The 12,010-nt window shown below is 47.3% G+C and overlaps 1 long non-coding RNA gene across 1 annotated transcript; it reads left to right on the top strand.

Annotated features, from left to right (window-relative positions):
- The first annotated feature begins 636 nt into the window (after window positions 1-636).
- On the top strand, window positions 637-11,687 carry LOC144365367 (uncharacterized). Its single transcript, XR_013423697.1, has 2 exons — window positions 637-1,140; window positions 11,204-11,687. It is a non-coding gene; the product is annotated as an uncharacterized LOC144365367 (long non-coding RNA).
- The last annotated feature ends 323 nt before the right edge of the window (window positions 11,688-12,010 follow it).

Below are 12,010 nucleotides of genomic sequence, written 5' to 3'. Positions count from 1 at the left end.
ATGTCTTGTTTTAGTTTGTTTGTTTTAGTTTTGAAGTTTTGGTACCAGGGATTGGACCCAGAGGTGCTTAGTCACTGAGCCACTTCTCTAGCCCATTTTGTTTGTTTATTTATTTATTTAAATTTAGAGACAGGGTCTCACTAAGTGGCTTAGGGCTTCATTAAGTTGCTGAGGCTGGCTTTGAACTTGTGATCCTCTGGCCTCAGCAGCTTGATCCTCTGGCCTCAGCCTCCTGAGCTGCTGGGATTACAGGTGTGCACCAGTGTGCCAGGCCCAAAGGTGTGTCTTGAGATGGCCCTCATTCTCCCTTGAATAGGTGTCTACTTTCCTAAATGAGCCTCTGTCTGTGCCTCTGCCTGCTGCGTGCTTTTCCACCACATCTGCCAAGAACACTCTGGTCCTGAGTCGAGTCCCTCCTTCTCTCTAGGAACTCTGTGGACCTTCTTTAGAGGTACGTCTTCTCCAGGGACAAGCTGACAGCCCCTTCCCTGAGACCAGAATCCCCCACACCTGCATGACCCACCCATTGGTCTCCACCCATGGGTCTCGCTGGTTGTTGGAACATAGTTCCCCCGGGGCTGTGGGGCTGTGGGAGGACTCTGCCAAGGCCTAGGGAGGAAAAGGAGGAGCCACTGTGCTGCTGGGGAGGAAGGACCTGGGGACCCGTAGGGACTCAGGCTGCAGTGAGCCACCAGGCCAGCCATGGGGGTGGGGCTCCCCTCCTGAGATGAACTTGGCACAGGAAACCTCCTGCTGCAGCAGGTACAACTTAGCAGGCCTCCGCGGCCCGCTGGGCCCAGCGTCACTCAGGGGACTGCCAGACATGGCTCTGGAGGCAAAGGCTGTGTCTGACTCCTTGGCTCCTAGCACTGAAGAGCTGCCTGCCTGGCCCAGGCCTGGGACAACCCTGCCCCCAGCTGTGAGCCTCCGCACTGGGGCTTCTAGGCACCGCCCACTTCCTGACCAGAGTCCACTGTTTGGATAAAATTTGTGATATTAACTTGTCACCTGGGACCGTTACAGAATCGAACAAATGCAGATAAAATGCCCTGAGCACCCAGGAGAGAAGCGGAACCCTTCCTAGCGGGATGGTGGTTTCAGGCAGGATCCTCGTGATATGGTGATTTCCAGCGCTGGCAGGTCAGGACTCTGTAAATGACCCCTTTGTTACACTGTCCTCAGCCAGCCCGCGTCCCGCCAGGGTGGACATGCTGTATTTCCGTTCTTTTAAAGGTTACTCTCACATTTTAACATGATTATTAACAAAGTCCTGGGAGGATCCAAACCTCCCCAGGTGGAAAACACACCGGCCTTGCCAGGTCTGGTCAGACCCCTCTGTCCAGGAGTCTGATGCCTGCGATCTGATATTTGAATTCCGTCCGTCTTTTCACCTTGACTTCTGCCTGTTCCCGTGTGTGAATAGCTCCTCTGTTGGAAGTCACTGCGGCTTGTGGGCTTGATCCAATTACCCCGTGTCCAAGAATGTGGCGGGTGCGGGCACATCTTGTGCGTGTTTGTAAGATCTCCTCAGGGGAGAGAACTATTTGTGAAAACACTGGGACCCTAGGGGTTGTTTTTAAGTTAATTTTTTCAGTAATTCCTTATTGTTTATTCTTATCTTACAAAAAGACACTCCAGACAAATATGAAATGACCTGTGTTGTAGTTAGCCATGGACAGTACACATTTTCTTGGTATTCTCCTCAGGAATAGCGTGAGATTTTCTGAAGTTCACTTATCTTACCCACTTCCCACTTTCTTTAAAAAAAAAAAAAAGTCATCCGGGCACAGTGGTGCACACCTGTAATCCCAGCAGCTCAGGAGGCTGAGGCAGGAATTCAAAGCCAGCCTCCGCAACAAGGCCCTAAGCAGCTGAGTAAGACCTTGTCTCAAAATAAAAGATAGAAAGGGCTGGGGATGTGGCTTAGTAGTTAAGCACCCCTGGGTTCAATCTCCAATTGCTAAAACTTAGCTCCAGGCTAAGAACTGGAGAGCATTTCTGATACCTTCAATTACCTATTCTTCTTTAATGATTTCTCCATCAGGTGTAAATACAGGCAACCATTACTTCTGGTTAGAATGAGAGGGGCGATTCTACTCCCTGCCCTTTAAAATAGTCTTCTTAGATAAATACCAAGGAGCGGAGCAGCTGAGTGATATGGTGTTTTCACAATGAATCACACATAAGAGTGGGATTCATTCACTCATCTAAAAAAATAACAACAGGGAGAGAAGCAGGGCAAAGTGGGAGGAGGCAGGGGGAGGTGTTGGGGCCCGAGAGTGACCAGATTGTCCTATGCATGTCTGGGTATGTCACTATGAATCCCTCCATTCTCTGTGATTATAATGCAGCAATAAAACAATAAAAATCAAAATTGTTTAAAAAGTCTATTTAAAAAATCTGTTCCAAGTAATTCCTCACTTGGTGATTTTTACCCACACTCCTCTTTCTGAAGACCATTTAGAAGGCAGAGAAGAATATTAAGTGTTTAAAGAGTCTTTGTCAAAACAGCCAAATGCATTTGGAATCTGCTTTTGTCCCAGGCCCTGGGCGGGGAGCAGGCCGCTCTGCCCTCCAGGACGGCCCCCCGACTTGAGGTCCTCGGCATGGGGCTCTTGGGCCCTGTGTCTAAAACGGTTTAAAATTCAAAGCGATTTAAAATCAGGGGTACATGTTCTTCACAATTTTGTGGGTGAAGTGATTAAAGTATGAGATTAATTAGGTTCTAAGTCACCAAAGCCAAGATCCAAGAATCCCACAAAACCACATGAGGGTGGGTGGGGGCAAAAAGAGAGTCGATATAAATAAAAACGATGGGGTCTGGCTGGAAAGGAAAGGAGATCGGTGTCAGCAGGGCAACTTCTTTGTATGTTTTTGATACAATTAATTTATCTGTTATGTGGTTTTTTAGTATTTTCCCCAGTCTGTAGTTTACCTTTTTATTTTCTTAACAGTATACTTTTAAAATTATTTGTTTATTTATTTTCCTCTCAAGGCCTTGCGTGCTAGGCAAGCGTCTCCCACTGAGCCGCGCCCCCATCCCTTTTTGATATTTCACCTTGAAGCAGGGTCTCATCAAGTTGCCCAGCTGGACTCGGACTTGTGATCCTCCTGCCTCAAGCTCCCCAGTGGCTAGGGTCACAGGTGTGCGCCACCACACTTGGCTTCACAGAGTACTTTTAAAGAGCATAAATTCATCAGTATTTTCCTCCATGAACAACACTTTCAGTGCTGTATCTCAGAAATCTTTGCCTAAAGGAAGAAACAAGCATTTTTCTATGTCCTCCAAGTGCTTCCTAGGTGTGCGTTCTGGTTGTGACATTCTGAGATGGCGTTGCGTGTGACGGGAGGTTCCCTGTTTGCGTGGAGATGTTGTGCTGGTGTTCCCTCACTCTGGGAAAATCCTCTGAAAGGAGGAATGATTGATTTTGGCCCATGGTGTCTGTGGGCCCGTGGCTGTGGGCCTGTGACAAGGCAGGCCGTCACGGCCAGGAGTGCGTGTGGCAGCCAGGAGGCAGACGGGGTGAGGGGAAGGGGCGAGTGGCATGCTTCCAGGGCATGGCCCCCTGATCCACTTCCTCCTGCCAGGCCCCTCCCCCAGAGTTCCGCACCTCCCAGCTAGGACCGAGCCTGCAGCACCTGAGCTCTGGGGATGTTAAGATCCAAACCACAACAGATTCCCAGTGTCCCAGCACTGTTTGTTGGAAAGATCATTCTCACTTCACTAAATTACCTCTGTCCCTTTATTTAAAATCAGTGGCAATGGGTGCCTGGGTGTCTCTGGGTTCTGTAGACCTTCTTCTCTCTGTTGATTACTATAGATTCATGGTAAGTCTCCAAGTCACGGGGGAAGGTCCGAAATTCATTCTCTTCTTCCAGGTTGTTTTGGCTGTTCTTGGTCCTTTGCATTTCATGTTGATTTAAAAATCAGCTTATCAATTTCTACACCCCCCACTAAAGAAGAAAGACCTGCTGCGATCTTCGTAGTACTGCCCTGGAGCCACAGTTCAACTTGGAGACTGTACCTCAACAACGCAGGGTCTCCAGCCCGTGAGGAGCTCCCCCCATGGACGCAGCGTCCCCTTTCTCCTACGTACTGTTTAGTCTTCAGTGCCGGGGTCTTGCACGTCTTTTATCAGAATTATTAAGTACTTTTTATTCTTGATGCTATTTTAAGTGATGGTTTAAATTTGTTTCTGACCTCTCATCCTGAGAATATGGAAATATAATTGATTTTTTTTCTTTTCTTTTCTTTTTTTTTTTTTTAAAGAGAGAGTGAGAGAGGAGAGAGAGAGAGAGAGAGAATTTTTAATATTTATTTCTTTTTAGTTCTCGGCAGACACAACATCTTTGTTGGTCTGTGGTGCTGAGGATCGAACCCAGGCCACACGCATGCCAGGCGAGCGTGCTACCGCCCGAGCCACATCCCCAGCCCCGAAATATAATTGATTTTTATATTTTGATTTTAACTCCCACAAAACTTGCTGAACTTAATAGTTCTACTAGCTATTTTATAGAGACTAGCAGATTTTCTATGTAGACAATCATGTCATTGGTGAAATTAAGACAGCTTTACTCCTTCCTTTTCAAAACAGATACCTTTTATTCCTTATTTATTCTTATTTTTTGCCACTGGCTAGAACGTCCGCTACAATGCTGTTTTCTCTGATCTTGGGGGAAGCGTTTGGTCTTGTACCATTAAACATGAAGTTAGCTATAGGTTTCTCACAGATGCCCTTTTATCTGGTCAGGAAGAGCTCTCCGCTTCAATTTCCTGGAGTTTTGTATAGTACTGACATTATTTTTTTCCTCAATATTTGGAAGAATTTGCCAGAGAAACCGTCTGGGCCTGCATTATATCTTGCTATGTCTAATTTTTTTTCTAGTTGTAGATGGACAGAATACCTTTATTTCATTTGTTTATTTTTATGTGGTGCTGAGGATGGAACCCAGTGCCTCATGCATGCCAGGCAAGCGCTCTACCACTGAGCCACAGCCCAGGCCCTCTGCATCATGTTTTGTGTGTGGGGGGGAAAGGTTTTAAACTACATATTCAACTTTGATAGACACAGCAATTCAGGTTATCTGTTTCCCCTTGGGTGGTCTTTCCAGAATCTGACCCTGATACCTAGGTTATTAAATTTATTGGCACAAAAGTTGTTCTTAGTGGGGTTTTTTTGGGGGTGGGGGTGCTACCAGAATTGAACTCAGGGGCGCTCAACCACTGAGCCACATCCCCAGCCCCCTCCTATTTTGTATTTTATTTAGAGACAGGGTTTCACTGAGTTGCTTAGTGCCTCACTTTGCTAAGGCCTGCTTTGAATTCATGATCCTCCTGCCTCAGCCTCCGGAGCCACTGGGATTACAGACATGTGCCACTGCACCCATCACAAAAGTCGTTTTTAATATTCCTTTTCTATCTTTCAATACCTGAGGAATACATAGCAATGTTACCACTCTCATTCCCAATGCTCTTTATTTTTTTGTGACGAGTTGGTCAGAGTTACCCATCTTGTCTCCTTTGTGTCGCCTGACTTTCCCATTGGTTTCTGCTTCCTGTTTCAGGTTCCTTCTGTGATCCTGGTGTTTCTTTGGAATTTCACTTCCTCCTCTTTTTTCAGTTTCTTAAGATGGAGGCCAAGACTGTTCTTCAAGTTTTTCTCCCTTCATTTTGCAGGTGTCAAAGTCTCTCTAAGCACTGCCTTAGTTACCTAACTTTGTAGATTGTGGTTTTCTTTTCTTTTTTTTTTAAAAAATATTCTGATGACTTTATTTATCTTTATGTGGTGCTGAGGATGGGGCCAGGCCTCGCCCATTCTAGGCAAGCGCTCTGCCACTGAGCCACAGCCCCGGCCCCGTGGTCTTATTTTCATTCAGTTTGAAATGCTCTTCATTTCTTTTTGTTTGTTTGTTTGTTTGTTTCTTGACACATGAATTATTTAGAAGCATTCTATATGGTTTCCAAATATTTGAGGATTTTCCAGATTTTTTTTAAAAAGTATTAGTTTTTAATTTGATTCCACTGTGTCAGACAACCTGCTCTAACCACCTGGATCTTAAAGTTCCTGAGACTTCTGGTCTGGCATGTGGTCCAGCTTAGCTGTGTTCTGGAGGACCCGACAGTCCACCCCTGCTGTCCCTGGTGGACTGTTCTACATGTGAAGAACAAGACTGCAGCAAAACTGTTCAAGACTGTTCTGACTGACTGTGTGTCTATCTGTTCCATCTGTACTGAAGGAAGGGTGTTGAAATCGACTCTGTCGTTTTCTTTCTTATTGAGTCTATTACTTTTTGACTTCTGCATTTTGAAGCACTGTTTTAGGGGTGTAAATACTTAGTCTTGGTGAATTGACTGCTTTACAATTATGAAGTAATGCACTTTATCCCAGGTAATAGTCTTTATGCTAAAATCTCATTGTCTGATATTTTTTAAAATATGTTTTTAGTTGTAGATGGACACAGTATATTTATTTATTTAGTAATTTTTAGGTGGTGCTGAGGATCGAACCGAGAGCCTCACATGTGCGAGGCAAGCGCCCTACCACTGAGCTATAGCCCCAGCCCTCATTGTCCAATATTAATAGCCAGAGCAATCGTGAGCAAAAAGACAAAGCAGGAGGCATGACACTGACCTTAAAATATGTCACAAAGCTGCAGTGATCAAAACAGCATTGTACTGACATAAAAATAGACACCCAGATCAACGGAACAGAACAAAGGGCCCAGATGTCAACCATGCATCTATAGACAGAGGTTTTTGTTTTGTTTTGTTTTTGTCAATGGGGACTGAGCCCAAGCAGGAGGGGGGGTTACCACTGAGTTACATCCCCAGCCCTTTCTATTTCTTATTTTGAGACAATATCTCCTAAATTTTTTTAGTGCTTTTTTTCAGTGCTGATGATAAATCCCAGAGCAAATGCTCCATCACTGACCTATACCCCCAGCCCTTAAAAAAAATAATAGTAATATTTTTTTAATTTTGAGACAGGGTCTTGCTAAATTGGTGAGGCTGGCCTCAGACCTATGATCCTCCTGCTTTAGCCTCCTGTGTAGCTGGGATTATAGGTGTGTGCCACATGCCTGGCTGTCTGTAAATCATTCCTGATCTTTGTAAGCTACTTAGTAACTATGTGACCTTGTCTGGTCTTGCTTCTAAGCTTTATTAGGCAGGGTTACTTCCCCCACTACCTACCAGAGCAAGATACCCGAGTGCTCGGTGACTGAGGAGACTTCCCGTTCTGGCTGGCAGGGACAGGTGGTATCTGGCCTGAGGCCCGTGGACGACTGTCCCTCTGATCCTTCTGCGTGTGCCTTCCTCAGCCTGGGTGGATTTCTCCCCCACACAGTGCTGGGCCCCCAGCTGCCTGCCCTGGGCAGTTCCCGCCCTCCTTCCTGCCTGTGAATCCGGCTGCCTTGCCCTGGGATCCTCCCTGGGATCCTCCCTGGGATCCTCCCTGGGATCCTCCCTGGGATCCCAGCTCTCTTCCAACTCAGGGCGTCTGGCAGGACGCCCCGCCTAGGCTGCTTTCCCTGCCCAGGCATGGACGCTCTCTCAGGGCAGTGAGCTGGACCACCATCAGGCTCATCACCGTCACTGTCCTTCGCTGCCTATATCCCACAAAACCTGGCACTTTCATTTCACAGGGTAAATTTGGTTCCTGTTGCTTCATTTCAAACGGAAATGAAGGTCGAATTCCACCATTTTTTAAAGGAGCAACACTACCTGGGTGTGGAGCGGTGTCTGGCTGTGGTTCTGATCTGTGTTCCTGATGAAACACAATGACTTAAATGCTGCGTGAGTCCCTCTGCAGAGACGGGGTCACTCCCCAAGGCAGCAGTGTTAGAGGCAGGGACTTCAGGAGGTCATAACAGGGTCAGGGACCTTAGGGAAGGCTGAAGGAGAACAGCCAGGCTCTTTTTGCCTTCCCCATGAGGAAACAGCAGTCCTCAGCCCCAGCCCCTCGGCCACATGAGGATACTGCCACAAGAAGACCCTACGGACAGAATAGGTCCTCACCAGTCACTGAACCTGCCAGCATCTCAACCTTGAACTTCTCAGCCTCCAAAACTGTGAAAAATAAATTTATACTTGTTTAAAAATTATGGAGACAGTGGCATTTTTTTTATAGCAGCAAGAATAGACTAAGATAGGCATATAACAAAAAAAATACATCTGGATTGGGGGCTCGTGTAACTCAGTGGTAAAGCATATTCTTACCATACCTGAAGCCTGGGGTTCTGTCCCCAGCACCAAAAACAAACAAACAAACAAACAAACACAAAAACATTCTTTTTTGTTTTAATTTTGTTTTGTTTTAGTGGTAAACACAATACCTTTATTTATTATTTATTATTTATTTTTTATGTGGTCTGAGGATTGAACCCAGGGCCTCACACATGCTAGGCAAGTGCTCTACCACTGAGCTACACCCCCAGCCCATCATTATTATTCTTTAGAGAGAGGTGTTTCTTAGACTCTTAGTGATCCTCAAGTTAAAAGTCTGTTTTACGGTCAGGGATGTGGTTTATTGGTAGAGTGCATACGTAGCATGTATGCCGGGCTCTATCTTTAATCCCCAGTACTGAAAATAATCAAAGTTTGTTTTAAAATAACATTCATTGGAGCTGGGGATGTGGCTCAAGCGGTAGTGCGCTCACCTGGCATGCATGCGGCCTGGGTTCGATCCTCAGCACCACATACAGAGATGTTGTGTCTGCCGAGAACTAAAAAAATAAAATAAAAAATATTAAAAAATTCTCTCTCTCTCTCTCCCCCCCCCTCATTAAAAAAATAAAATAAAATAACATTCATGTATGGGGCTGGGGTTGTGGCTCAGCGGTAGAGCTGAGAACCAGGAATTGAACTCAGGGGCACTCAACCACGCAGCCACATCCGCAGTCCTATTTTGTATTTTATTTAGAGCCAGGGTCTCACTGAGTTGCTTGCTTTTGCTGAGGCTAGCATTGAACTCACAATCCTCTACCTCAGCGTCCTCAGCCATTGGGATTACAGGTATGCGCTATTGCATCCAGCCTCAGCTATTATTTATTTATTTATTATTATTATTATTAATAATAATAATTATTATTATTTTAGTTGTAGGTGGACATAACACCTTTTTATTTTATTTATGTGGTGCTGAGGATCGAACTCAGGGCCTCACACATGGAAGAAGAGTGCTCTACCACTGAGCCCCAGCCTCAGCCCCCAGCTATTATTTATTAAAAGCAAATCTCTCCATCTTTCCTCCAGGATCTTCCACTGGACCTTCAATTAGATGTTAGACTGTTTTGTCATATGACCTCTGCCTCTTACCCACGTTTTCCACCCTCTTCTTTCCTTGGGGTGAATTCTGAGTAATTCCTTTAGATCTATCCTCCAATTCACTAATTCTTTCACTATGACCACCTATTGTTTAAGCAAAGTCTGGCTAAATTGCTCGGGTTGGCCGTGGGAATGGCAATCCTCCAGACCAGCTGGGAATCACAAGTGTGTGCAACCACACCTCGCTTCCACTGAGTTTTTGAATGTTGCCATTGTATGTTTCGCTTCTTAAAGTTCTATTAAATTCCTTTATGAACCTTGGTTCTTTTGGACAAAATCTTACTTCTCACATTCTAAATTTTCTTTATTTCACATATACTCACTATACATTCTTTATTGAATACTTCCAATGCACCCAAAGCACCAGTCCTTCAAGTTCTGCTTGTTTCCACGTGTCCTATAATTTTGGATTGTGAGATCATATTTGAAAGCCCAAGTTTTACCTCTGGAATCCTGTGAGGTTTGGGCAGGGGGCAAGTCCTCCAGATAAGATTATAGAGGCTCATCTCAGATACTAGGCCAAAAACCAATCTGGGTCTTTGTTGACTTAATTTCTCTGCCTAGGGCTCTCCAGACCATGTAGGGAGAAGCCCCCAGAGATGAGCTCCTTATTTTCAGGCAGTGGTGGGCATCCGACTCCAATGGCCTCTAAGGAGTGTGCTTCCATGACAACTCTTGGTCCCCCTGAGATTATAAATGCCTGGTTGAAGGAGCAGACCCAGAGAGAATCCAGCACACTTTCTATCCCCATATGCCAGTGGTTAGGAGTCTACGTTTTGTAGTGTTACCACAAGCAGAGGCTTATCCAGGTCCAAGTCCTCACTTGCTGTTCCCGAGGATCTGTTAGAATCCGGGGCTTTAGGTTCCAGGATCAGCAGCTTCCTTGGGGGAAACATCAGCCCCACTCTGAAGCCCTGCTTAATTTGCACCCCAAGGATTTCCTTCTCTTCTTTGTGACTTCCAGTATGAACCTGAGAGGACACCCATTAGGTTCTACCTAGGGGTATGGAGGGAGTATACTTGGGCTAGCCCCATCACACCTCTATGCCCATGGAATTCTCACTGTGAAAGCAGGCGCTGCTGACCATCCACTCAACTCCACTGGGGTTCAGTGTGTCCATCCCCAGATGCTGGACACTAGCATGCACCCTCTTCTAGAGCACTGCCCTTGGCTGATAAGAGTTGCCTCATCCAGAGATGCCCGGGGGTCAGTTGCCTGTCTCCAGAGGCAGCCTGCAGCCAATGGCTGCCTGATGTGGCACGAATCAGCCCAGATCGGTCCCTGGATTGGACAGCCTCTGAGGTGGAACGCTGCTCCTGCGAGCTGTGGGTCAGGCTACAGCGAGGCTCAGGGGAGCACACATCATTGCCAGCCCCCACGCCCTTCCTGTGGTGCTCCCCATAGAAGCCACGGCACTTGAATCACCATCTCGGGGAGCTGGCCTAAGTCAGAGGGGGCTGGTGTGGCTCAGGAAGCATCCTCCTCAGAGGGGAAAAGTCGGGACACCCACTGGCTGAAGGGAGCCCCCAGGTGAATGTTGTGGGTCCCAGCAACTATAGCCACGCACTGACAGCATTGAAATGTGCCTGCGTGCAGACGGTGTGCGCGGTAGGGTGCACAGAGCAGCTGGGGGGACCTGATCCACAAGAAGGTAAGCAGACGGCTTGTGGGACCACATTCCTCAGCCAGCAGGAGACTTTGCAAAGGTGGTTCTCAAACTCTAATGGGCAGCCAGCACCTGAAGGGCAGGCTGAAATACGGATTGCTGACTCTGCCTTGGCCAGGAGATGCAAACCACACAGAGCTCCCAGCACAGTGGCCTAGGGCTGATGACCCTGTGCCCTCTCCCCAAGCAGACCCAGCTCTTCTCACCACAGCACATCAAGAGTTCCTGTTCCACCCAACCGGCAGGTCAGGGAGCTGCCATCTGGAAGGACAACCCTGATCAACAGTAAGCAGGGAGAGCAGAGCCCAACAAGTGCACGGTGACCAGGACTCAAGACCATCAGGAGCCAAGGGCTGCATCTCCCTGCAACGGACACCAAGGAGGGAGGTACCAGTCGTGGCCCCAGGGCAGGGGTAGCAGCAGGCTAGGCGTGCCCTCTCGCCCACTTCTCTCAAGTCTTCCCAGAAACTGTAACCTGTCTGAATCCTAGCGCATCTCAAGTCCAGGACTTGATGCCCTGGGCCTGAGGAGCGGTGAGGCACGGCCTGCAGTGGAGGCTGGCAGTTCTTGGTCCTCCAGCAGCTGCTGGTGGTGGCTGCTGAGGCTCACCTCCTCTGGAGAGCTGACCTTGGCCAACTTACACAGGGTTCGCACTGCTCCCCTGTCCCTCAAAATAAAGTGTGTCTGGATAGCAATATCTATCAATGTGTTTGGTCTCTGGGGTTAAACTTTAGACACCCCTTGGGAGGAAATCACCTTTAAATGTTTTGACCAACACAGGTGTTAAGAGCCCACCCCAGAAGAACCTCAAGTGCCAACCCAGGCCCAGCAGAAGGGGTAGGCGGGCGGACAGGTCACTGTCTGGACCAGCAGCAGGTCTCAGCCAACCCATCTCATTGTGGTCCTATTCTGGGTCTCCAGCAGCCACCGCCTGGTGATGCTGTCCACCAGGTTGCGGTGCCTGCCCGCTGTGATGGACACCTTCTCTGTGTCCAGGATGCTGGCCACTGGGCCTTTT

Source organism: Ictidomys tridecemlineatus, chromosome 7 (assembly GCF_052094955.1).
Source record: "Ictidomys tridecemlineatus isolate mIctTri1 chromosome 7, mIctTri1.hap1, whole genome shotgun sequence".
In the NCBI taxonomy this organism is placed as follows: domain Eukaryota; kingdom Metazoa; phylum Chordata; class Mammalia; order Rodentia; family Sciuridae; genus Ictidomys; species Ictidomys tridecemlineatus.
The sequence above is the reverse complement of the archived record's forward strand: the minus strand, read 5'-3'. Positions and strand labels throughout refer to the sequence as shown.